At 42.7% G+C, this 27354-nt stretch overlaps 1 long non-coding RNA gene across 1 annotated transcript; it reads left to right on the top strand.

Moving 5' to 3' along the window:
* The first annotated feature begins 12943 nt into the window (after positions 1–12943).
* On the top strand, positions 12944–26986 carry LOC124606947. The gene is made up of 2 exons (XR_006978751.1): positions 12944–12998; positions 26704–26986. It is a non-coding gene; the product is annotated as an uncharacterized LOC124606947 (long non-coding RNA).
* The last annotated feature ends 368 nt before the right edge of the window (positions 26987–27354 follow it).

Raw genomic sequence — 27354 nt, 5'->3', positions numbered from 1 at the left:
TGGCTCAGAGCCTGGGAAGGGCCATCTTGTAAATGGAGGAACTGGTCCGTTCTTTGTGTGCTGCTCTCACGGGAGTCTATGAAAAGTGACTGACAGACTGTGAAGCCACAATTAGACGCAAGCTATTGGACTCCCATGCCTCAACACATAACGGAGAAGTCAGCGGTTGTCCACTCTGTAACATCTTAAGGGATGGGAAAAACACACAGTGGTTTAATAGCCGTGTTAGATCACTCCTACGTAAACAAGGAGAGCTCCATCCCAAACAAGGAGAGCTCCATCCCAACCTAGCTGACGAACAAAAGCTAAATGAAACGCAAATGTGTATAACGATAGCAATGAGACAGCCATTTAATGACTTTGACAGTAAAATGTTGTCAACTGATCCGAGTAAAAAACCGAAGAGGTTTCGGTCGTACGTAAAATCAGTTCAAAATGTTCAAATGTGTGTGAATTCTTAAGGGACTAAACTGGTGAGGTCATCAGTCCCTAAGCCTACACACTGCTTAACCTAACTTAAACTAACTTAACGCTATGGACAACACACGCAGCCATGCCCGAGGGAGGACTCGAACCTCCGACAGGGGCAGCCGCGCAGGCAATGACAAGGCGCCTGAGACCGAACGGCTACCCCGCGCAGCATAAAATCAGTAAGAGGTTCGAAATTGTCTATTCATAAACTCCGTGACCATGCTGGCTCCGAAACGGAAGATAACAGAGAGAAGGCAGAAACACTGAATTCAGTCTTTCAAAATTGTGTCATCGCGTAAGATCGTAACACGGTCCCTCCTTCCAAATATCGTTGTTGTTGTTATATTGTTGTGGTCTTCAGTCCAGAGACTGGTCTGATGCAGCTCTCCATTCTACTCTATCCTGTGCAAGCTTCTTCATCTCTAAGTAACTACTACAATCTACATCCTTCTGAATCTGCTTAGTGTATTCATCTCTTCGTCTCCCTCTACAATTTTTACCCTCCTCGCTGCACTTCAGTACTAAGTGGTGATCCCTTGATGCCTCAGAACATGTCCTACCAACCAATCCCCTCTTCTAGTCAAATTGTACCAAAAGTTTCTCTTATCCCAAATTCTATTCAAAACCTCCTCATTAGTTATGTGACCTACCCAACAAATCTTCAGCATTCTTCTGTAGCACCACATTTCGAAAGCTTCCATTCTCTTCATGTCTGAACTATTTATCGTCCACGTTTCACTTCCATACATGGCTACACTCCATACAAATACTTTCAGAAACGACTTCCTGACACTTAAATCTATACTCGATGTTAACAAATTTCTCTCCTTCAGAAACGCTTTCCTTGCCATTGCCAGTCTACATTTTATATCCTCTCTACTTCGACCATCATGAGTTATTTTGCTCCCCAAATAGCAAAACTCCTTTACTACTTTAAGTGTCTCATTTCCTAATCTAATTCCCGCAGCATCACCCGACTTAATTCGACTACATTCCATTATCCTCGTTTTGCTTTTGTTGATGTTCATCTTATACCCTCCTTTCAAGACACTGTCCATTCCGTTCAGCTGCTCTTCCAGGCCCGTTGCTGTCTCTGACAGAATTACAATGGCAACGGCGAACCGCAAAGTTTTTATTTCTTCTCCATGGATTTTAATCCCTAACCCCGAATTTTTCATTTGTTTCCTTTACTGCATGCTCAATATACAGATTGAATAACATCGGGGAGAGACTACAACCCCGTCTCACTCCCTTCCCAACCACTGCTCCCCTTTCATGCCCCTCGACCCTTATAACTGCCATCTGGTTTCTGTACAAACTATAAATAGCCTTTCGCTCCTTGTATTTTATCCCTGCCACCTCCAGAATTTGAAAGAGAGTATTCCAGTCAACATTGTCAAAAGCTTTCTCTAAGTCTGCAAATGCTAGAAACGTAGGTTTGCGTTCCCTTAATCTATTTTCTAATATAAGTCGTAGGGTCATTATTGCTCACGTGTTCCAACATTTGTACGGAATCCAAATTGATTTTCCCCGAGGTCGGCTTCTACCAGTTTTTCCATTCATGTGTAAAGAATTCGTGTTAGTATTTTGCAGCCGTGACTTATTAAACTGACAGTTCGCTAATTTTCACACCTGTCAACACCTGATTTCTTTGGGATTGGAATTATTGTATTCTTCTTGAAGTCTGAGGGTATTTGGCCTGTCTCATATATCTTGCTCACCAGATGGTAGAGTTTTGTCAGGACTGGCTCTCCCAAAGCTATCTGTAGTTCTAATGGAATGTTATATACTCCCAGGGCCTTGTTTCGGCTTAGGTCTTTCAGTGCTCTGTCAAACTCTTCACACAGTATAGCTCCCATTTCATCTTCATCTACATTCTCTTCCATTTCCATTATATTGTCCTCAATTACATCGCCCTTGTATAGACCCTCTATGTACTCTTTCCACCTTTCTGCTTTCCCTTCTTTGCTTAGAACTGGGTTTCCATCTCAGCTCTTGATATTCATACAAGTGGTTCTCTTTTCTCTAAAGGTCTCTTTAATTTCCTGTAGTCAGTATCTATCTTGCCCCTAGTGATATATGCCTGTACATCCTTACATTTGTCCTCTACCCATCCCTGCTTAGCCATTTTGCACTTCCTGTCGATCTCATTTTTGAGACGTTTGTATTCCTTTTTGCCTGCTTCATTTACTGCATTTTTATATTTTCTCCTTTCATCAATTAAGTTCAATATTTCTTCTGTTACCCAAGAATTTCTATTACCCTCGTCTTTTTACCTACTTTATCCTCTGCTGCCTTCACTTCTTTATCCCTCGGAGCTACCCATTCTTCTTCTACTGTACTTCTTTCCCCCACTGCTGTCAATTGTTCCCTTATGCTCTCCCTGAAACTCTGCACAACCTCTGGTTTAGTCACTTTATCCAGGTCCCATCTCCTTAAATTCCCACCTTTTTGCAGTTTCTTCAGTTGTAATCTACAGTTAATATCCAATAGATTGTGGTCAGAGTCCACATCTGCCCCTGGAAATGTCTTACAAATTAAAACCTGGTTCCTAAATCTCTGTCTTGCCATTATATGATCTATCTGAAACCTTGCAGTATCTCCAGGCCTGTTCCATGTATACAGCCTTCTTTCATGATTCGTAAACCAAGTGTTTGCTATGATTAATTATGCTCTGTGCAAAATTCTGCCAGGCGTCTTCCTCTTTCATTCCATACCCTCATTCCATATTCACCTACTACGTTTCCTTCTCTTCCTTTTCCTACTACCAAATTCCAGTCACCCATGACTATTAAATTTTCATCTCCCTTCACTATCTGAATAATTTCCTTTATCTCATCATACATTTCATCAATCTCTTCGTCATCTGCGGAGCTAGTTGGCGTATAAACTTGTACTACTGTGGTAGGCGTGGGCTTCGTATCTATCTTGGCTACAATAACGCGTTCACTATGATGTTTGTAGTAGCTTAGCCGCATTCCTATTTTTTATTCATTATTAAACTTACTCCTGCATCCTCCTATTTGATTTTGTATTTATAAATCTGTATTCATCTGAGCAGAAGTCTTGTTCCTCCTGCCACCGACCTCCAGTAATTCCCACTATATCCAGCTTTAACCTATCTATTTCGGTTTTTAGATTTTCTAACCTACCTGTCCGATTAAGGGATCTGACATTCCACGCTCCGACCCGTAGAAAGCCAGTTTTCTTTCTCCTGATAACAACGTCCTCATGAGTAGTCCCCGCCCAGAGATCCGAATGGGGGACTATTTTACCTTCGGAATATTTTACCCAAGAGGACGCCATCATCATTTAACCATACAGTAAAGTTGCATGCCCTCGGGAAAAATTACGGCTGTAGTTTCCCCTTGCTTTCAGCCTTTCGCAGTACCAGCACAGCAAGGCCGTTTTGGTTAGGGTTACAAGGTCAGATCAGTCAATCATCCAGACTGTTGCTCCTGCAACTACTGAAAAGGCTGCTGCCCCTCTTCAGGAACCACACGTTTGTCTGGCCTCTCAACAGATACCCTTCCGTTGTGGTTGCACCTATGGTACGGCCATCTGTATCGCTGAGGCACGCGAGCCTCCCCACCCATCCATGCCCGAGGCAGTATTCGAACCTGCGACCGTAGCGGTCACGCGGCTCCAGACTGTAGGGCCTAGAACCGCACGGCCACTCCGGCCGGCAATAGGCATCAGGACCAGGTGAAATACCTAGAAGATTCCACAAAGATTATGCGAAACTATTTGCTCCCCTTCTAGTAGCAGTTTATCATAGATCGCTAGAGCAGCAAAAGTTACTGGAACAAAGCATAGGTCATTCTCGTTTTCAAGAAACCTCATGGGAGAGGGGCACAAAACTATAGGCCTATGAACTGTGGATGAAGCCCGACCAACAGGCATTACATGCATTGATCAAAAATGATAGTGCGTTGAGAATGGATAGCTTCTAGCTGAAATCTAGATCTGCCAAAAAATTTAAAAAGGACGACTGATAACTGAAATCTATTATTTACAAGTCAATATAACAGCCGCCGAGTGCAACAGCCTTCTGAATGGAAGGTAACCTGATAAAGAACTCAACTCGTCAATCTTAACGGAACAAAATCGACAGCTGTTAAGGTAATTTCCGAAATACCCCAATGGAGTGTGATAGGACCATTAGTGTTTCCAACGTATATAGATGATCTAGTAGAAAGCGTCGGAAGTTCTTTAAGACTGTTCGTAGATGATACGGTTGTCCATAAGAAAGAAGGAACGCAGAAGACAGACAGTATCGATTGGCAGAAAGACCTGCAGAGGAATGATGAATGATGCAGACTCTGGCAGTTGACCCAGAACGTAAATAAATGTAACATACTGCTCATACATAGGAAAAGAAATCCACTACTGCGCAACTACACTATTGATGAGAAATGGCTGAAAACAATATCTACCGTATCCAGGGCGACATAATAAGAGTAGGTGTGGTACTGAGTCAACAGCTTTTCGGAAATCTACAAATATTGCATCTACCCGACTGCCTTGATCCATGGCTTTCAGGAGGCATGTGAGATAAGTGCGAGTTGGGCTTCGCATGATCTCTGTTTTCGAAACTTGCTGATTGGCATGGATCAGGTTGTTCTGTTATAGATTCCTCGTTATGTTTGAGCTCGGAACATGTTCTAAGATTCTACAACAAGGATATTAGACGGTAGTTTTGTGGATCACATCTACTAGTCTTCTTGTACACAGGTGGGACCTGTATTTCTTCCAACTATTGAGTACAGTGTTTCGTTCGAGGAATTTACGATAGACTACAATTAACAAAGGGTATAACTCAGTTGCGAATTGGGTTTGGAATTAGATAGGGATTACCTCAGTCCCTGGAGCCTTGTTCAGTTTTAACGATTTCAGCTGTTTCTCTGCAACACTGACACTAATATGGCAATACTGCTGGGTTTTCCTTTGCAAAGGAACATTTGAAAACAGATTTAAGTATTTTTGCTTTTGCTTTTCTACTCACAACTTCAGTTCCAGTACGGTCCATTAGTGACTGGACACTAACATTGACGCCACTAATAGGCTATACATATGACCAGAATTTCTTTGGGTTTTGTGAAAAATCTTTTGACGGTATCCTGCCACGACAGTCATTAATAGCTTCATGCAGTACTCTCTTGACTGTCGAACACGTATCATTCAGCGTATATCTGTAGCCCCTGTGCTTTGTTTTATACCATTATGAGGTAGTACGTCTTTCTTGTTTACAGTGACTATATACCATGGGCGATTTCTTCCATTATGAACTGTCCTACTGAGGGCATGCATGCCTCATACGCTTTCTGTCATCACTCTTCCAAAGCCCAGAACCAACGTATTCCACGCCTCGTCAATATATGTGTCCTTTATCCGTCTTTCAGATTTCTGTCGGCCCATACTAATTGCTGTGCCCTGTGACACGTAATGAGCAGACCTGCATGAGTGCAGTGATGAGGCGATGACAGTCCAGCAATGAAATGTAGATTGACGTACTGCTATGTATCCTGTCTATTTGCTGCTAGAAACTGTGGCGATCGTAGTCATCAACAGGTTGTCACCCATAGCCATTGACTCTCGGGGAGAGGGAGTGGATGATTTTCTATGAAATCGTACACAGACTGTTGCGATTTCTTCCTTCAGTGTGTGTAATTAGTTGTCACCCAACACCCAATACTGTGGAACTTATTCATCTGCATGAACTGCACGGTCGCTGGTACATTGGAAATTGTGTCTGATAATCAAAGCATAGATGACTCTCTAAGCTCTGAACTTGGTACCAATGCACGACGCAGACAATGGAATGCCGCGATATTAATTCTGGCAAAACAAACATACAGAACTCTCAGTGCAAAATATTCATGGCACGAGACTCTCTAGAGTAGGTACAACATCCACTTTGTTTTTCTGTGTAAATATGGACTTTCTGATCAAAAGTATCTGGACACTCGCCTGTAACGCAGAATTGGCCACTAGATGTCACGATAGGCGGATCCGCTAGTACGAGGGCTGTTCAGAAAGTAGGGAACGATTTGGCTTTAAAAAAAAGTACAAGAAGTACATTTTATTATATACATCTGAAAATAGTACCGGCTCCGGTCAAAGAAAACCATCGTAACGACCGGGAGAACGGTGTGCTGACCACACGCCCCTCCTATCCGCATCCTCTACTGAGGATGACACGGCGGTCGGATAGTCCCGATGGGCCACTTGTGCCCTGATGACGGAGTGCAATGCATATATATCTGAAAGAGCGACTGACATACTACTTTTCCACATAGTCACAAAACACATTGAGGCACTTATCATAGTGGTGGAAAAGATTTGAAATACCTTCGTCGTAAAATTCTGCCGCCTGAGACTTCAGCCACTGAGTCACACCGGCCTGGATTTCTGCGTTGTCATCAAAGCGCTGCGTTGCAAGCCAGTTCTTCATCATGGGAAACAAGTGGAAGTCGCTTGGTGCAAGATCGGGGCTATTGGGCGGATGAGGGAAAATTTCCCATTTCAATGAATTAATGAGTTCTTTCGTGCGGTTTGCAGTGTGAGGTCAGCCACTGACGTGCAAAAACAAAATTTTGAACGTCAGCTTACCTCGGAGTTTGTTTTGAACTGCTCTTCTAAGGGTGTTCAAAGTTTGGCAGTACTGGGCAGAATTTATGGTTACTCCACATTCGAGAAAATCAATAAGAAGCATACCTTGCCTACCCCAAAATACTGTCGCCATCCATTTCCTTGCTGACAAGGTTTGCAAACATTTTCTTGGTTTTAGGGGGGGGGGGGCTTGTGTGCCCCCACTCCATGGACTGTAAATTTGTCCCGAAATTGACGTGTTTCACCCAAGTCTCGTTGCTGGTTACGATTCGATCCAGTAATGAATCACCATGTTTGTGGTAGGTCTCCAGAAATGCCAACGTTGCCCCCATTCGCTGTTCTTTATGGTGCTCTGTAAGTATTTTGGGCACCCATCGTGACAGTTTCAAACAACAAAGTCCATGAAACTTGTGGAAAAGAAAGCGAAAGCTCCGTTATTGTGAAACGACGGTTTTCACGAATCGTTTCATTAACTTTAGCGACAAGATCGTCAGTCACAATGCTCGGGCGTCCACTCTTCTCTTCATCATGAACGTTGGTTCGTCCATTTTTAAACCGAATGCACCATTTCCGGGCGGAACATTCACTCATTACGTTGTTTCCGTACACTTCGCACAGTTCACGATAAATTTCTATGGGTTTTAGGTTTTTTGGCAACAAAAACCGTGTCACAGACCGCACCTCACAACTGGCGGGCTTTTCGATTGCAGCGCACATTTCAATTTCAAATATCGAAAAAACCGGACGTGCTGAGATGTTCCCGCTGTCACGGATGGATGCCGACTGAGCCGCCGAGCACGCACATAACAAAATATACGCGATCGGCCCGCGCCTAGCGGCGTCGGACGGAAACGTTCCCAACTTTTTGAACAGCCCTCGTATAAAAGGAGGGATGGAGTATTTTGTTATCAGTAGAGAAGCAGTAACAACAGAATGGGGCAGCCAGGAGAGTTCGATGACTCCGAACGTGTGGACTAGGCATTGGATGTCTCCTGAGTAATAAATGAGTCAGGAACGTTTCAGTCTCCTAAAGCGCCAGCGTCGACCTTTCGTAGTCTGATTGTAAATTGGAAACGCGAAGGAATAATCAGGCAAATCTCTTATACTGAGGGACATGGACCGTCGAGCATTTCGGAGAGTGGTTGTAGAAAGACACACGAAATCAGCGGAAGGAGTCATTCGTGAGTTTCAAAGTGTTACTAGTAGTCCAGATAGCACAATGACTCTGAGTAAGCAATTAAAAAGAATGGAATACTTCTTTCGAGCAGCTTCTCGTAAGCTACACATTTCTGCAGTCAACGCTAAGCGACGCCATTGGACAGTGGGTGACCATAAATAGTGATATGGACTGACGTATCACGCTATTCCCTGTGACAATCCGATGGAAGGATTTGGGTTTGGCGAATGCGCGGAGAACGTAGTGCCAACGGTGAAGTATGGAGGAATTGGTGTCACAGAATGGGCGTGTTTTTCGTGGTTCGGGTGTAGTCACCTTATAGCACTCAAAAAAGCGCTAAATGAGTAAATATATCAATACATTTTACAGCATTGTAGAGGAACAGTTCGGAGCCGATAATCGTTTGTATTGCCATAACAATGCACCCTATGATAAAACAGCGTCAGTGAGGCAATGGTTAGTGGGCAATAATATTCCTGAATGGGACTAGCCTGCCCAGAGTCCCGACCGGAACCGACTGGAGCACCTTTGGGATGATTTGTAATGTTGGCCGCTGTCCCTTGAGTAAGAATGGGCTGCCATTTGTTGGTTGGTTGGTTTATTTGGGGGGAGGGGACCAAACAGCGAGATCATCCGTCCCGTCGGATTCGGGAAGGATGGAAAAGAAAGTCGGCTGTGTTCTTTCAAAGGAACCATCCCGGCATTTGCCTGAAGAGATTTAGGGAAATCACGGAAATCCTAAATCAGGATGTCCGGTCGCGGGTTTTGAATCGTCGTCCTCCCGAATCCGAGTCCAGTCTCTAAACATTGCGCCACCTCGCTCGGTCTGCCATTCGTCCATAGAGATTAAGACATCTCATTGAAAGAGTTCCAAGCAGCGTTTAAGCCGTCATAAAAATGAACTATGGACACATTCAATAACAATGTCCACTAAAAGGTGTCCCCATATGAGAGTCACTGCAAAAGAAATGCACACTATTTTTTGTAAAAATACAGTTTTCATTCTGCATGTGTGAAAGTTTTACAGTGTGTAGATACATCCTTTCCGCTTTTTTTCAAACTTAGTTCAACCTGTTCCCGTGGGTGGCGCCGTCACAGCATGTCTTCAAGATGGCTGCTACACTTGACGTTCGTCAGAAGCAACGTTCTCTAATAGAATTCTTGTGCTGTGAAAACGAGACAGTGGGAAACATCCACAAGAGGTTGAAAAAGGTGTATGGAGATGCTGCTGTCGATCGCAGTACAGTTATTCGGTGGGCAAGCAGGTTACGTGATGAAAGCGGGCACGGCAATATTGAGGATTGTCCTCGCAGCGGCAGGCCTCGTGCTGCATACACGCCAGACAATGTGCGGAGAGTTAATGAATTGGTGACTGCTGACAGACGCATCACAGTGAACGAATTGTCACGCTACGTTGGGATAGGGGAAGGAAGTGTTTGCAGAATACTGAAAGTGTTGACGTTAAAAAAGGTTTGTGCCAGGTGGGTTCCCAGGATGTTGACAGTGGCTCACAAAGAAACGAGAAAAACGGTATGCAGCGAACTTTTGGAACAGTACGAGAATGGTGGAGATGAATTTCTTGGAAGAATTGTGACAGGTGATGAAACATGGCTCCATCATTTTTCACCAGAGACGAAGAGGCAATCAATGGAGTGGTATCATGCAAATTCACCCAAGAAAAAAATTCAAAACCATCCTTCTGCTGGAAAAGTTATGGCTACGGTGTTTTTCAATTCCGAAGGACTCTTGCTTGTGGACATCATGCCAAGTGGAACCACCATAAATTCTGATGCATATGTGACGACACTGACGAAACTTCAAGCTTTACTGAGTCGTGTTCGACCACATCGGCAAAAGCAGGATGTTTTGCTGTTGCACGACAATGCATGGCCACATGTCGGTCAGAAAACCATGGAAGCGATCACAAAACTCGGATGGACAACATTGAAACACCCGCCTTACAGTCCTGACCTGGCTCCATGTGACTATCATCTCTTTGGGAAACTGAAAGACTCTCTTCGTGGAACAAGGTTTGAAGATGATGACTCCCTTGTGCACGCTGCCAAACAGTGGCTCCAACAGGTTGGTCCAGAATTTTACCGTGCGGGTATACAGGCACTGGCTCCAAGATGGCGTAAGGCAGTTGAGAGAGATGGAAGTTATGTGGAGAAATGAAAATATTGTTCCTAAAGGATGTATCTACACACTGTAAAACTTTCAAACATGTAGAATAAAAGATGGATTTTTAAAAAAATAGTGTGCATTTCTTTTGGAGTGAGCCTCGTACATTTGATCAGATAGTGTACTTAGTTGGGAGCAGGCCACTGCGGTAACGATAAGAGCGACCGCAAGCAGATACCTCCGTTTTCGTCTCATTCCGCGAGACTATTATTGTGGTACTACACTTGTAAAACAAAGATTAATGACATGAAAAATTGTGCACATTTAACATTTTTAATCACAGGTTTCATCTTGTAACTGGTACCGTAATGTTGTTTGGCTTGCAACTTACTGAAAACTATTGCACTATTGCTTAGGAAATGAAGACATTTCTTAATCGTGAACTTGTACTTCTGAAAAATATTAACACAAATATTTTATTGATGAAGTGTGCAAACAAACTACACTGCGTAAATAATTTATTTTTAAAGATTTCCCGTATTTTCTGGAAGCTTTAAACAACGGATGAAAAGAGGAAAGTGTTTCATACAGTTACGAGATATGAAACTGTCAAAGTTAATCTGTTGTAAAACTATTAACATAGAAAGATATTACGCTGAAATCACTTACAAAGTTTCGTAACATTAAAAGGTTTATTTAAAAGGAAAAAAGACTGTAAATGCAGTTACTGAATATTGTCAAAGATTACGAATAGTTTTTTAATCGAAGCCTAAAACTGAATGGTATCTCAAGCGACAAGTGACTAAAGTACATCTCTGGATAACGCTACAGCAACATTATAAAATAATCAACAACCGATATGCTACGCCGTCGAGCCAAGTGCCACAATATCTTGGTGCTAATACAAGGGTGAGTCAAATGAAAACCTTAAATTTGTAATAACAAATCCAAATTTCGCGCCGTTATCCTGTAAGTTGGTAAGCGTGCTACAAACAGTGTGCAGAATGGCCTGTAGCTGGCAGCATAGTACAGATGCACACATACCGTCCCAGTATCAGTATAAACATAGCCGCCCCACTTGCGACTTGCACCAGGGAAGAACAGTATTCTGTTATTCGGTTTTGGTAGTGAAGGTGTGAAACCTGTTGAAATTCATCGACGAATGAAGGTTCAGTACGGTGATGCATGTTTGTCACGGCAGCAAGTCTACGAATGGAGTTGTAAGTTCGCAAAAGGTGTGACTTCAGTGGAAGATGCTCGTCGTCCAGGTCAGTCACAACGAGTTGTGACTCCACAGAACATTGCAGCAGTTGAAGCCATAGTGAAGGAAAACCGCCGAGTGACACTGAATGACATTGAAGCATGTTTACAGTTTAGTCATGGGTCAGCACACCACATTGTGCAGGATGTGCTCCAGTTTCACAAAGTGTCTGCAAGATAGGTGCCACGGCAGCTGACTCCTGAAATGAGAGAACGACGTGTTGCTGCTTGTGAAGAACTTCTTCGGCAATTTGAAGGTGATGGCTTCCTTGCAAGAATCGTTACTGGGGACAAAACCTGGGTTCACTTCCACCAACCGGAAACGAAGAGAGTGAGCAAGGAATGGCGCTATTCCTCCATCACCAAAACCAAAGAATTGAGGAAGTTTTGAACAGATCCACCAGCATGGAAGGTTAAGCTGACTCTCTTTGGGACAAAAAAGGCGTCATTTTGGAGCATTACATGCCTAGAGGGACCACTGTCATCACAGATCTCCTAAAAAATCATCTGCGGCCTGCAATCAAATCAAAGTGACATGGATTGCTGTAAGCAGGTGTCCTTTTGCAACATGACAATGCAAGGCCCCACACTGCCCGTAAAACAGTTGCAACAATCACAGACCTGCGTTTTGTGTGTCTTCCTCATCCACCATACTCACCAGACCTTACCCCAAGTGATTTCCATGTGTTTGGACCAATGGACGCAATGGGAGGAAAGAAGTTTCGTTCTGATGAATGAGTACACCACGCGGTGCATGAGTGGTTGCGCGGACGACCAAAAGAATTTTTTTCTAAAGGAATTTATGCAGTTTGTAACCGCTGGAGGACTTGCATTGAGTGTGGGGGAGATTATGTTGAAAAGTGATACAGCTTTGTACCCCTTCTGCACAATAAGTAATATTTAAAAAAATATTTAAGGTTTTCATTTGACTCACCCTCGTAATAAATATTCCTGGCTGGAGCCTACAAATAGATTAATAGTACATGCAGATACAGTTACATACTTAAGTGTGGAACTACATGAAGCATGATGTTCGCGATACGCGTGCAGTCGGTCACATAAAAGCAAGGCGTACCGCCGCACGACGTCGGTTAAGGCAGGGACCGGGGACATCGACCTATGGCTCCAGGCGCGCCGTGACACCAACGCTCGTTCACAATCTCCGGGTCGGGCCTAAGTTAACACATACGGCGCATACGCTGACGCGGAACGGGCGTTGTCCAGGGGAGGCGCGCGTCGCCAAACTTGCAGCCACCAAGGCCGGCACAGCCCTATAAAACGCCGCCGTAGCCTCGAGGGGGCATCAGTCACATCGCTGTCACCGCCGCTGACAACCGACGTCACCATGAAGGCTTTCGTAAGTGGCGATCTCTGCTGCGCTAGGCGCTCTGTTGTCCTCCCCTGTCTAAATCACACATACAAAAAGGGATGTGTGTGTGTGTGTGTGTGTGTGTGTGTGTGTGTGTGTGTGTGTGTGTACAAATGGTTCAAATGGCTCTGAGCACTATGGACTCAACATCTGAGGTCATCAGTCCCCTACAACTTAAAACTACTTAAACCTAACTAACCTAAGGACACCACACACATGCATGCCCGAGGCAGGATTCGAACCTGCGACCGTAGCAGTCGAGCGATTGCGGATTGGAGTGCCTAGAACCGCTCTGCCACAGTGGCTATGTGTATGTGTGTGCCTTCCAGCGTATCTCTTGAATGCATGGAGCAACTGCAATCAAATATGACACTTACCTGTATGTAACTTCGTATGCTAAAAAATTAACAGTTGGGATAAGACGTTCCAAGCACATTTAGACAGTCGGATGGGAGTGTGAAGGACGTGACAAGTAAAAATAGGTAAAACTAAATATATTACTGTAGTATCAATAGTTTTCGACGTTAGTCGGCGAACTGGTGACAGCACAGACATTAATTTTAGAGGTGAGAGGTTCTATAGGAAGTGGTGGCATGTCAAGCATAACTGTGGATTTTTAGAGTACTTTTAACCAATAGATTGCATATTATCTAAAAAAAAAAAGATCTATGAGACCAGGACACTCTCCGAGAGGGAAAGGGAGAACTCAAGTACAGTGAGAGGGGACGAAGAAATCGGGAGGGAGGAGTGACACGTAAGGATAATTCTGGAACGCCTGGATAAATGTCACCCAAACTTCTCATACGATTTAATATTAAGGAAAAAAATATTGTGCGGACACAACAACCGTAGTACGTGCAAGGCTGAAAAAGAGAAGATTATTTTCAAATATTCGAAACCGACGCCGGCCGTTTTGGTCGAGCGATTCTAGGCGCTTCAGTCTGGAACCGCGCGACCACTATGGTCGCAGGTTCGAATCCTGCCTCGGACTTGGATATGTGTGATGTCCTTAGGTTAGTTAAGTTTAAGTAGTTCTAAATTCTAGGGGACTGATGACCTCAGATGTTAAATTCTATAGTGCTCAGAGCCATTAGAACCATTTTTCGAAAACGACAAATACCAACGTCGAATTTATACTGGATTGCCAAGCCGACTGAAGAGAGTTATGATGAATATAGTATGGCTGTGGAAGTTCGATCAGGACCGAAAATCTTAATTCGGAGAGGGAGAGAATGAAACACTGCTTTTACTCGATACCATTCATTCCGATGGATCTCCATTCTAACTTCAAGTGATTACAATATAAAATGAAACTAGGATTCTTTGATTTCTATAATGTGCTCATATGAGTGAATATTACCAAACTATCTGTTTAATTAGTCGTGGTTGCAAAATTCTGACATGAATTATATACAGAAGAATGGAAAAACGGGCAGATGCTGACCTCAGGGAATTTGGGTTCCGGAGAAATTTAGGAACACGCGAGACAATACTGGCCCTGCAACTTATCTTAGGCGACAGGTTAAGAAAAAACGAACCTATGCTTGTAGGACTTGTAGATTTAGAGGAAGCTTTTGACAGTGCTGACTGAAAGAGACTCTTTGAAACTCTGAAACTAGCAGAGATAAAAAAAAAAGCAGGGAGCGGAATGTTATATACAGCTTTGTACAAAACCTGACTGCAGTTATCAGAGCCGAAGGACTTGAAAGGAAAGCTGTAGTTGAGAATGGAGTGAGAGCAGCCTACCCCGATGTTATGCAGTCTGTACAATAAGAAAGCAGTCAGGGAAACCAAAGAAATACATGGAGAAGGAATTGAAGTTCAGAGTGAATAAATAAGAACTTAGCGGGTTGCCAGAAACATTGTAATTCTGTAAGAATCAGCAAAGGACTTGGAAGAGCGGTTGATCAAAAATGGTTCAAATGGCTCTGAGCACTATGGGACTCAACTGCTGAGGTCATTAGTCCCCTAGAACTTAGAACTAGTTAAACCTAACTAACCTAAAGACATCACAAACATCCATGCCCGAGGCAGGATTCGAACCTGCGACCGTAGCGGTCTTGCGGTTCCAGACTGCAGCGCCTTTAACCGCACGGCCACTTCGGCCGGCTAGTTGATCAACATGGGCGGTATCTTGAAAAGTTTTCTGAATATCAACAGAATTAACAAGAGTAATGGAATGTAATCGAATTAAATCAGGTGCCGCAGAGGGAATCAGATTAGCAAATAAGATGCTAAAAGTAATAGTTCAGTTCTCCTATTGAGGTAGCATAATAACTGATGATAAGCTGGAACGTAGGGACAAAACAACATACCTAGGTGTCGTGTTGGGCAGATCACTGACATACATATATCATTGCGAAAAGACCTGCCGAAAGACTGCCTCCAGGAACAACATCTTGAGGCAACTTTCGAATAGCTTTCGAATAGTAAATGCGGAGCCAGACCAACTATATTAAGAATAGCTGTCCAAGCATTTTGGTTTTCCACTGCGGAATATGCGTGTCCCGTACGCTTCATTGCCGCACGTGTCAAAAAAGTCAGTACAAGCCTAAACATGTGCAGGCTAAGAATAGCGTGCATGAAACCCACTTCACTTAGGAAGCTACATAAAGCGGTCAGATTCTCAGACACTGAATCCCGAAGAGCTGCACATGAAAACAAAGAAAAATATAAATAGAATCTCGACGAGCGCATCATGAGAACCTACCAGACTTAAACCGCGCAAGAGATTCCTTAGTATCGAGCTATATGAACCCCCGAAGGATTACCCTGGCTCACAAGAGATGCTCATCGGTAGTACATCAAGCTGAAAGATTTGGATGACACTGAATACCATCAGAACACGCGTAGCGCCTGTCAAAACAAATCTAATTAAATGGGACCTAAAAGACGAAGCAAACAACAAAGGCGACTACGCTGAAGTTCAGAGCGTGGGACATCTTCTACCAGCTTTCAGCTGCCCCACGGGTTTGATAAGAAAGAGGTATTGGACTTGGCCCGATGTTGGGTTTAAAAACTTTAAAATTTTTCCGGACGCGAGAAAATAAATTAACCGATGATAGCCGAAGTAAAGTGGGTGTAAAATGCAGACTGGCTATAATAAGAAAATCTTTTCAGAAATACAGGAATTTTTTTACACCGAATATAAATTATAAGTGATAGGAAGTCTTTTCTGAAAGTATTTGCCTGAAGTGTAGCCTTGTATAGAAGTGAAACATGGATGACAGGCAGTTCAGGCCAGAAGAGAGCAGAAGCTTTTGAAATGTGGTCCTCTAGAAGAATTCTTAAGACTAGATGGGCAGATCACATAACTAATGACGAGATACTGAATCGAATAAGGATGAAAAGAAATTTGAACCACAATTTGATTAAAAGAAGCGATCGGTTGCTAGGACACGTTTTGAGCCATCAAGAAATTGTCAGTTTAGTACTGGAGAGAAGTGTGGGGTGTAAAAGTTGTAAAGGGAGGCCAAGATATGAGTACAGCAACGAGTTTCAGATGGATTTAGGTTACGATAGGTTGATAGGATATGTTCTGAGGCATCAAGAAATTATCAGTTTAGTATTGGAGGGAAGTGTGGGGTGTATAAATTGTAGAAGGAGGCCAAGATATGAATACAGTAAATGCATTCAGGTGGATGTAGGTTACAGTAGTTATTTGTAGATGAAGCAGCCTGTACACGATGCGGCAGCGTAGTAAGCAGCATCGAACCGGTCTTCGCACTGAAGACAACAGCATCTGAGACCACTATGTTGCTCTTACGGACGGCCTTATCTTTCTTCCTCAAGAATTTAACTATTCTTGTACCAGTGGGAGAAACAGCATATGCTGTATATCAGTGGTTTCCAACAGGTGGTCCGCGGACCACCAGGGGTCCGCGAGCTATGCCAGGGAGGCCCGCAAGATGCTATTAGAATAAAAAATATATTAAATATATTTCGTATGATGACAAATTTTTTATCTTGGCCGCTTCCTGCATATTTTTTCAATAATGAATATGTCAATGTTTATTTCTAAGACTCTTAATTTGGCTTTTTTAGGTACTTGATGCTGTGATATGACAAGGTACCAATCATGTTCGATGAGAGGGTCCTCGAGAAAACTTTGTTGGGAACCCCTGCTGTATATAATCAATTTAGCGTTAAATTAACATTAAAAAGAATTTGTAAGAGATTCTAGTTCATATTTTATACGCTGTCTGGATATTTTTAGGAAATGTGCCACATATGTTTTTATTCTAAACATACTTTCATTCCGTTTGCTATTTGATAAAAGCTTTGGAAAAGTTCTTCGGTAAATTGTATTTTTATTTTTTACAATATGTCATCGTGCCATTTAAATTACATAACCTGTTTCAGTGTTTCAGGAACGATTTTCTTCAAGTACATGTTCGAAAAACTATAAATCTGGGTACGGAGTAAGTAGCGACCGCAGCTACGTACAAAATTTTTTCTGTGTCTTCAAGCTGTGTCCTGTACCGTGCTCAACACATAGAACTAAGATAGATTCAGATGACGATAATGTGCAGTCATTATCAGAATATTTGAAGTAGATTTTCAGAAAAAAAACTCATATAAATCGCACTAGATTATATCCACGTTCATTGTTAATGAAAGACCGAATGATTCAGCTATCCGAATACTATAGTACAACGGCATTTATTCCATTCTACGACGGAGCGACGTGGCGCAATGGAAAGGCACTGGGCTCGCATCCGGGAAGACGGTGATTGAGATCCCCGTATGGCCACCCATTTTTAGGTTTTCCTGTCTTTTCCCCGAGTGATCTTATTTAAATGACGGGGCTGTTTCTTTATAAAGGACACAGCCAATGTCCTTTCTCAGCCTTTCTCAGCCTTTCTCAATCCAAACTTGTGCTCCATCTGTAATGACCTCGCCTGGACGATAAACACTGGTTTTCGTTTATAATCCAGCTCCCGATTGCCGCATACCTGCAAAAAATGGTATCCATACTAGTTAAATATGATATCACATCATTGTTTCGTCGGCCGCGGAAGATAATATAAATGCTGCTTTCAGTTGAACACTGCCTTTTTTTATACATAGCGCTTTCAACAGATGATGTACATGTCACAAAAAGTACTTAGGGTATGCAGTACGAAACGTGTCTGAGCCCTGTATTGGACATAAAAGTCGTTTAAGTACAGAAACTTGGGAAATTCAGCGACAGCGAAACAAAGGCTTCCAATAGGATATAAGAACTCCTCTGAAAATTCGAAAATCTTATAACTCATCTTATAAGGACTTTGTAATTTAGAAAGCTGTAGAATATCGTACGTACACTACTACATTTAAATCATGCAGTGACTATAGAGTTAACGGAGCCTGGGGCTGGGTGCTAGAAAATGCTTTCTTCTCCGATTCCCACATCGGACGCAAATCTAGCCATAGGGGAAGTCACTCCACAAATATGGTAAGTTAAGGAGACGTACACAAACACTTCGTTCCCAGAAATAAGCCCCTGAGCAGAAATTGGTGCATATCTTCGAAAGCCCGAGTTCAAACATGAACACCGAGGAAATTTTATAGAGATAAATAAAACAGTCTTAGGTAAGGTACCCTGCTCCGGAAACGACCGAGTCGAAACCTACAAGCTAAAACCGTTCTGATACCTCCATCAGTAGAATTTCTGCAAGGGTAATCAACTTTCAGAGATGACAGTATGGACGTTATTCAGCGGTTTTTCAAGTATCCGGTAGGCTGACCCAGACTCATCTGAAAAAATGAAAAAGTAAATATTCAAACATACCGATATCTTATCTAAAAACTGGCACTACTTAACAAGTGTAGTTTGTCTAACAGCTTTCAATCATGTAAAACCAAAGAAAAGTTTAAGAGTAAAGGTGGAGATCCTTTTTTATAATGATCTTACACATGATTACAATCTACAATTTGTCATACTTTTCGGCAAACAACCTTCCACCGGAAGAATGTTTTGTAATGTTAGAACGTGTTGCCTAATGAATTCTTTGCTACTTAGATAATGTTGCAACTAAATCCGAAAAAGCTCGCCCGGTTGGCCGTGCGGTCTAACGCACGGCTTTCCGGACTGGGAAGGAGCGCCTGGTCCCCGGCAAGAATCCGCCGGGCGGACATGTGTCGAGGTCCGGTGAGCCGGCCAGTCTGTGGATGGTTTTTAGGCGGTTTTCCATCTGCCACGGTGAATGCTGGCTGTTTCCCCTTGTTCCGCCTCAGCTACACTATGTCGGCGATTGCTGTGCAAACAAGTTCTCCACGTACGCGTGCGGTAGTCGTCGTGAGGTTGTGGACCACTGCGGCTGCGGCAGGGACGGAGCCTCTCCGTCGTTTCTAGGCCCCCGGTTAACATACAATAGAATACAAAATCCGGAAAAGAGCTAGGTCAGTTTCATTTTTGTCACCCTGTACGCGATAAAAGCAACATCATGGGTATGTACTCGTAGCTGTTTGGTCGCTGATATGATGCACACAGCGACAAGCTAGAGCACTTAAATATTAAACAACTGTGCTGTCAAGGGGTATTTAAGTCCGAAACATCCCAGCAAGGAGAACAGTACGTTACATCGTAAATTTCGTATAAAATTCATAGCACAAGACAACAGAGACGTCACTACAAGAGTGTGTTAATAGTGGGTTTTCTCTCGTACCATATGCGAACTAAAGAAGAAACGGACCTACTTACGACAGCGCTCCGCAAAGCACAGCACTGTAACGGTATCTTGCGAATTATAGACACATGCGTCGCTGAATGTGAATTACCTGCTACATACTTCAAAACTAAGCCAAAACGAGGCACAACTCCTGTTATGACGGCAGGGATTGCCGAGCGCTGCCAACGGTGGTTGTGAAAAATGACATCAAATCAGCGGAAGGAAACTCTCGTGAGTTCCAAAGTGCTGCCTGCAGTCCAGACAGCACGAGCTTGTGCGTAGGGAGTTAAAAAGAATGGTACACAGTGATCAAGCAGCTCCTCATGAGTCACACATTTCTGTACTCAGTGCTACACGACGCTCGAGGTGATACAACGTGCGACCCCATCTGACAGCGGATGACTGGAAAGGAGCGATTTGGACTGCTGAATCACGCTATACAGTGTGGCAGCGATGAACGAATTTTGATTTGGCGAATGCCAGAAGAACATTACTTGCCATCATGTGTAATGCCAGTAGTACAATTCGAAGGAGTGTGTGTTACGGTATCGTGGTGTCTTCGGGGTAACGGTGTGGTCTCCTTATTGTGCTTAATAAAATGCTAAACACGGAAGGATATGAACAAATTTTACAGAACAGTTTACTGCATATAGTAGAGGAACAGTTCAGAGACAATCACCCTATCATAAGCAGCATCTGTAAGCAATGGTTTGTGGACAAGCCGTCATAAAGGGGAAGGATAGATACACACTGCAGCAAGTGTAGGTGTCCTCATTCTTTTGATCAGATAGTGCATTGTTGTTGTTGTGGTCTTCAGTCCAGAGACTGGTTTGATGCAGCTATCCATGCTACTCTATCCTGTGCAAGCTTCTTCATCTCCCAGTACCTATTGCAATCTACGTCCTTCTGAATCTGTTTAGTGTATTCATCTCTTGGTCTCCCTCTATGATTTTTACCCTCCACGCTGCCCTCCAATACCAAATTGGTGATCCCTTGATGTCTCAGAACATGTTCTACCAACTGATCCCTTCTTCTAGTCGAGATAAGCCACAAATTTCTCTTCTCCCAATTCTATTCAGTACCTCGTCATTAGTTATGTGATCTACCCAACTAATCTTCAGCATTCTTCTGTAGCACCACATTTCGAAAGCTTCTACTCTCTTCTTGTCTAAACTATTTACCGTCCACGTTTCACTTTCATAAATGGCTACATTCCATACAAATACTTTCAGAAACGACTTCCTGACACTTAAATCTATACTCGATGTTAACAAATTTCTCTTCTTCAGAAAGGCTTTCCTTGCCCTTGCCAGTCTACATTTTATATCCTCTCTACTTCGACCATCATCAGTTACTTTGCTCCTCAAATAGCAAAACTCATTTACTACTTTAAGCGTCTCATTCCCTAATCTAATTCCCGCAGCATCACCCGATTTAATTCGAGTACATTCCATTATCCTCTTTTGCTTTTGTTGATGTTCATCTTATATCCTCCTTTAAGACACTGTCCATTCCGTTCAGCTGCTCTTCCAGGTCCTTTGCTGTCTCTGACAGAATTACGTCATCGGTGAACCTCAAAGTTTTTAGTTCTTCTCCGAATTTTTCTTTTGTTTCCTTTACTGCTCGCTCAATATACAGACTGAATAACATCGGGGAGAGGCGACAACCCTGTCTCACTCCCTTCCCAACCACTGCTTCCCCTTCAAGTCCCCCGACTCTTATAACTGCCATCTGGTTTCTGTACAAATTGTAAATAGCCTTTCCCTCCCTGTATTTTACCCCTGCCACCTTCAGAATCTGAAAGTGAGTATTCCAGTCAACATTGTCAAAACCTTTCTCTAAGTCTACAAATGCTAGATAGTGCATGTCTCACGGAAAGACCATGAATGTAAAAGAGAAGCCGGCCGCTGTGGCCGAGAGGTTCTAGGTTCTTCAGTCCGGAACCGCGCTCCTGCTACGGTCGCAGGTTCGAATCCTGCCTCGGGAATGGATGTGTGTGGTGTCCTTAGGTTGGTTAGGTTTAAGTAGTTCTAAGTCTAGGGGACTGATGACCTCAGATGTTAAGTCCCATAGTGCTTAGAGTAATTTGAACCATTTTTTGTAAAAGAGAAGATTCGAATTCATATGCAAGGTTGCCGAAGACGGTTCTTCCCACATGCCGTTCGCAAGTGGAAATACAAATGGTGATGAGAGGGGGCGGGGGGGGGGGGGGGGCGGGGTGGATGTATGTCGTACGGAATTAGCCTCTACCACACACTGTAAGGCGTCTTGTGGAGTATAGACGCAATGTTGATGCAAGCTTTTCGGAAATCTACTGACGTTATTTTTTACCACATCTTGAACCGCAGACAGAACCTACCCACAATGCTCCTGAACGAAACACTATTACAATTCAGTAGCTGTTTCGTCATCTGATTTATTCTCTAAGGTGGTGAAGATAGTCAATCAGAGAAATTGCTACATACCAGTCTACCACGTCTGTAAAGGAACATTTATATTCCACAGATCAACGTACGGATTAAGAAATCTGTCAAATGGTGCTGTTTATTGCACTCTTCCATACTAGTCCTGGACGGAGTACACACAGTGAACGGTTATCTTAGTCGGTCTGTGCATGGCGCTTTTAAACTTATCAGTAAAGCCAGATTCACAGAAAATTCAGAAGTCTACACCACCACCGACTGTCCGAATGAGTTGACAGTCTATGGTGTCCTGACTTAAGTGAAAAGCGTGGTGTGTCTCTCAGTTTCATCTCCTTCTTGGATTACGGTGAGACATCCTCCGAGAGTACAAAAAAAGACTGCATGACAATTTTTTTATCATTAGGTACAAATTTTCACGAGCCGTCTAGATATTCCGCATCCTGCTAATGAGGATGATGATGATGATGATGATGATGACTATGGCCACGATCATGGTAAGAGTAGGACTTCGTGTAGTCGACATCGTAGCGTTTACCACCCAACTACGCTGATAAGCAGTTTGTAACGATGCTACAGTTTTCTTAATCGTTACTTAGAGTTTATTAACTTTTTCCTGGAGTTCATTTTGATGAAAGAACATACATTTGCAACTTCTCATTATTTATTGACAACAGACACGTTTAAACAAAGCACTTCTCAGACATCACAGCCGGCTGGGGTGGCCGAGCGGTTCTAGGCGCTACAGTCTGTGACTGCGCGACTGCTACGGTCGCAGGTTCGAATCCTGCCTCGGGCATGGATGTGTGTGATGTCCTTAGGTTAGTTAGGTTTAAGAAGTTCTAAGTTCTAGGGGACTGATGACCTCAGAAGTTAAGTCCCATAGTGCTCAGAGCCATTCAGACATCACTGATCTCTTTGACCAACAGACTCTCAAGCAGACTCAACAACAACAACTCAACAACAAACTCGCAGTCTCGCTGTATCGATTTATATAGGATTTTAACAATAAATTCCAAAATAAAGCATTATTAAATTTCTACAATATCAATGTTTGCAATTAAAATTTACAAAACGTAAAGAAACTGATGTTACAGTCTAATAAGGTATAAAATACAATATTTCAATAACAATCTTTTCTAGTAATATCTTCAGTTTTCCATAACAAAATCATTCTGAACTTTAATTACAATAATGTTTCTCGTATTATTTTAGTTATGTAATTAATTTCATTTCGGATTTTGTTAGTAACAGGTAATGGTATTACAAATCTTGTGCTTTAGCCGACTGCATACGAATGTCAAATTCTGAAATTGCAAAACTGTGAGATGTAAACAATTGGAGAGTTAATTAGAAATGTAATTACAAGGACAATTGATTGCAGAGGAAGACATAAAAATAAATAACAAATGAAAATACATTGGTAGTAACTTTTAAGCTGTTACTTAAGATAAAGGTGTTTTCTGTGTTAACTCGTTACTCAATTGTAATTATGGTATATAGAGGTGCTGGCCAACACTTTCGCAGCATTTTAATGTTTTCTGCCAAATATTTATCCCTCTTATTTATTTATTATACATTGAATCCAGCATTTGTACGGAATTTTGTTAATGACAACAATCTCTTGATAACAATGACAACGAACGATCTTCTAGAACATTACGTACGCCTTCGCAATGAATATCAAGTTTTTTATCAAATACGACAGAATGATATACATAAAGACATACATACAAGGCCTTAGGAAGCACTGAATTGTCCAATAACTATCCGGATGCATATAAAAAGAAGGTGGAATCAGACATTTCATATGAATTTTGGGGAAGGCTGTATCGTTACAAGCTATAGATAGATAAGTCCTCGTTTAACAGTTACAATCAAAGATTTTGTTTGCTACAACCACACAGGGAGCGGTATAGTATTGATCTACAACGCACTATTTTGCAACACGAGTTGCTTGCACCGCAGGAGCCACTGTCGGATGGCAGGCACACGAACAGGATACAACAGTTTTCGTTTCTAAACACGAAACTTTCGCTGTTAACCATTAATGTTTCAGATTTCGTTGTAATTTGTCAGTGCGGTAACAAGCACCATTACAAATCGATTAGCTGCGTTGCGATCCACAATCCATCTTCTGCTTATGTCATCAGCACTCCCAAATCCCGATTTCTGGTAGTTATCGGTTCATATTCGATACGCTAGGTTCTACGCAGTATGAAAGAACTTTTAGCGGAAAAAGTATGCAGATGCTATCCGGTCTTAAACAGTATTTTGAGATAAGCAAGCAATGGTGGGAAATGAATATTTCTGGCAGCACGAGGTCTTGGATGACGAATGCATGTAACGGATTTTTCCGTAAACAATTTATGTTTTTTAACTAACGACTGCCTGTTGCATCAAAATTGGTGGCTCTCTGGCTTGGAAAACAGTACACAATCGTCTAGCATAAGAAAATGTCGGTGGTTTTGCTACCGTATGTGACATCAAATGCGTCTGTACCCTACGTACGACAGACGTATATTATCGTCTGGCAATGAGTTCCTCCCATCCTGCTCCATATATTGCAATAATCTGCAAAAACATACAACAATTCACTGTACAAGCACGTTTTACAGATACTTTCTTATTCTTACTCGCCTGGTCCCAGAAACCGCAGTCGGTTTTTGGCATCATCAAGCAGCCCCTTCCGCGGCGTTCTTTCTTTGACATCTTCTTACCTTCCTCTTAGTATGTGAAGAGATCCGTGGCCACCTAGTACATCTATCTTACATCCGGTCTGCCTAAAGGCTTCCGCCCTTTGAGTTTTGTCTCCGACGTTTCTCTCAATCTTGATTGCTTCTCTCTTCCACAGAAGTGCCCGGACAATCTCAGGCTGTTTTATTTTTTGTTTTTTTTAATTGTCTTAAGGTCTTATGGGACGAAACTGCTGAGGCCATCGGTCCCTAAGCTTACGCACTACTTAATCTAACTTAAACTAACTTTCACTAAAGACGACACACACACCTGTGCCCGAGGGAGGACTCGAACCCCCGACGGGAGGAGCCGCGAGGGCGGTGACAAGGTCAGCCTCCTTGTCTTGGCTTCTGCAACATGGCTGGTTCATTAGTATACTCCCTGAGCTGGCTGCTCTTTCTTCTTCCCCATTTTCCTCCGTCATAATTTGGTCCAAATATCTTCCGCAACATTTTCTTTCTCTCTGTGTAATTATCTGTTCTCCATATTTATGTCCCATATCGTAATACTGTTCTGTTTCTAGTTTCGGATATCCTTACTTTGGTTCCTCTTGATAAAATTTTGGACGAAAGTAGTTTATTAACTGAATGTGATGCTCTTGATGCCGCTCATATTCTCGCTTGTACTTCTTATTTCTCATCATTTCTATTATTTACTCCGACTCACATATATTTAAACTCTTCTCTGTCTTCAAACACGTGGTCATCACTATGCATGGTTTCACGCCTTTTTGTCTTGTAATTTCGGCTCACGTCATGAGTCCTGTTTTCTCATCATACCTCTAATCTAAATGCCTTTGCTTTTTGAACTAGATTTTGTCATTATTTTTAGGTCATCTAGATTTTCAACAATTAACGCTACATCTTTCGCAAAGGCCTGTACATTCATTTGTATTCCTACTCTGATTCCCTCATCTGCTTCGCCTGTTACTTCCTGTGTTATTACAATGAACAAGAATGATGATATTCCGTCTTCTTGCTTGACACAAGGAATATTTCACAGTTCAGATAGTTCTATTGGCGACTGAGAACCATGCACTGTAGAACATTATTCATTATTTACGTCATATGCAGACTAATGGCTCAAATGGCTCTAAGCACTATGGGACTTAACATCTGAGGTCATCAATCCCCTAGACTACGCAAACCTAACCTAAAGACAGCACACACATTCATGCCCGAGGCAGGATTCGAACCTGCGACTGTACCAGCAGAGCGGTTCCGGACTGAAGCGCCTAGAACCGCTCGGCCACAACGGCCGGCTGCAGACTAATAATTAGAGCCATTACATGTTTTTAGGTTGCGTAGTACATCTAAGTGCATGTGGCAAGAGCAAGGCATTAATGCTTATTTTCCGCTGGGGATTAGGTCAGATGTTGAAGTGGTGATGCAGGGACACAGAATGGTGAGCCTATCTTACAGGGGTAGTCCACTTGGTGGTGCAGGTACGACCGTGCAGACAACGTCAGGTAATAAATTCTGTGATGTTATTACGGGAAGACTATTCGATGCAGAGAAAAACAATGGTGAGCCTATCTGACAGGGGTAGTCCACTTAGTGGTACAGGTACGACCGTGCAGACAACATCAGGTAATAAATTCTGTGGCGTTTTTACGGGAAGACTATTCGATGCAGAGAAAAACAAACAGCACATTAGAATACCACATATAAAAATATTTGCACTTATGCCTGTTACATCCTGTATTGTAATACACCTGACAGTGGCTACAGACTGGATAAATACAACAGTAAACAAAACTTACTATCCCCTTCCCCAAGGCCCAATCTTTCACCCTCTGACAAGAATCATTAACGAGTCAATTAGGTTTACTGGTACCCTCTACGTAACTCGGCTGCTGCTACAGGGTGTGTTCTGTGTTTGCAGATGTGCTCTCTGCTGATGGTGCTGCTGGTGGCGGCTGTGTTCGCCCAGGAGAAGGCCAAGGAGACCCTGAAGGGCGCCGAGGCCTACTACGCCTACGCCGCCCCCTACGCCTACAGCGCCTTCGGCTACCCCGCCGTCAGCGCCTACTCCGCCTTCCCCTACCCATACTTCTACCGCTGAGTGTGGACGTGTGGGACTATGTTGGAAAGCCGCTCTAGAAACGCCTAGTTCGTTTTTTGTCTACTTCTCCGTTGTCTTCTTCAAATAAATTTTATATAAAATACATGTTCACTTCTTTATTTGTTCGCCGAGGACATTGTAATTCTGTCATAGACAGCAAAGGACTTGGAAGAGCAGTTGAACGGAATGGACAGTGTCTTGAAAGGAGGATATAAGATGAACATCAACAAAAGCAAAACGAGGATAATGGAATGTAGTCGAATGAAGTCTGGTGATGATGAGTGAATTAGATTAGGAAATGAGACACTTAAAGTAGTAACTGAGTTTTGCTATTTGGGGAGCAAAATAACTGATGATGGTCGAAGTAGAGAGGATATAAAATGTAGACTGGCAATGGCAAGGAAAGCGTTTCTGAAGAAGAGAAATTTGTTAACATCGAGTGTAGATTTAAGTGTCAGGAAGTCGTTTCTG

The sequence above is a fragment of the Schistocerca americana genome, chromosome 3 (assembly GCF_021461395.2).
Source record: "Schistocerca americana isolate TAMUIC-IGC-003095 chromosome 3, iqSchAmer2.1, whole genome shotgun sequence".
In the NCBI taxonomy this organism is placed as follows: Eukaryota; Metazoa; Arthropoda; class Insecta; order Orthoptera; family Acrididae; genus Schistocerca; species Schistocerca americana.
Note: the sequence above shows the minus strand (reverse complement) of the source record. Positions and strands in the feature narration are given on the sequence as shown.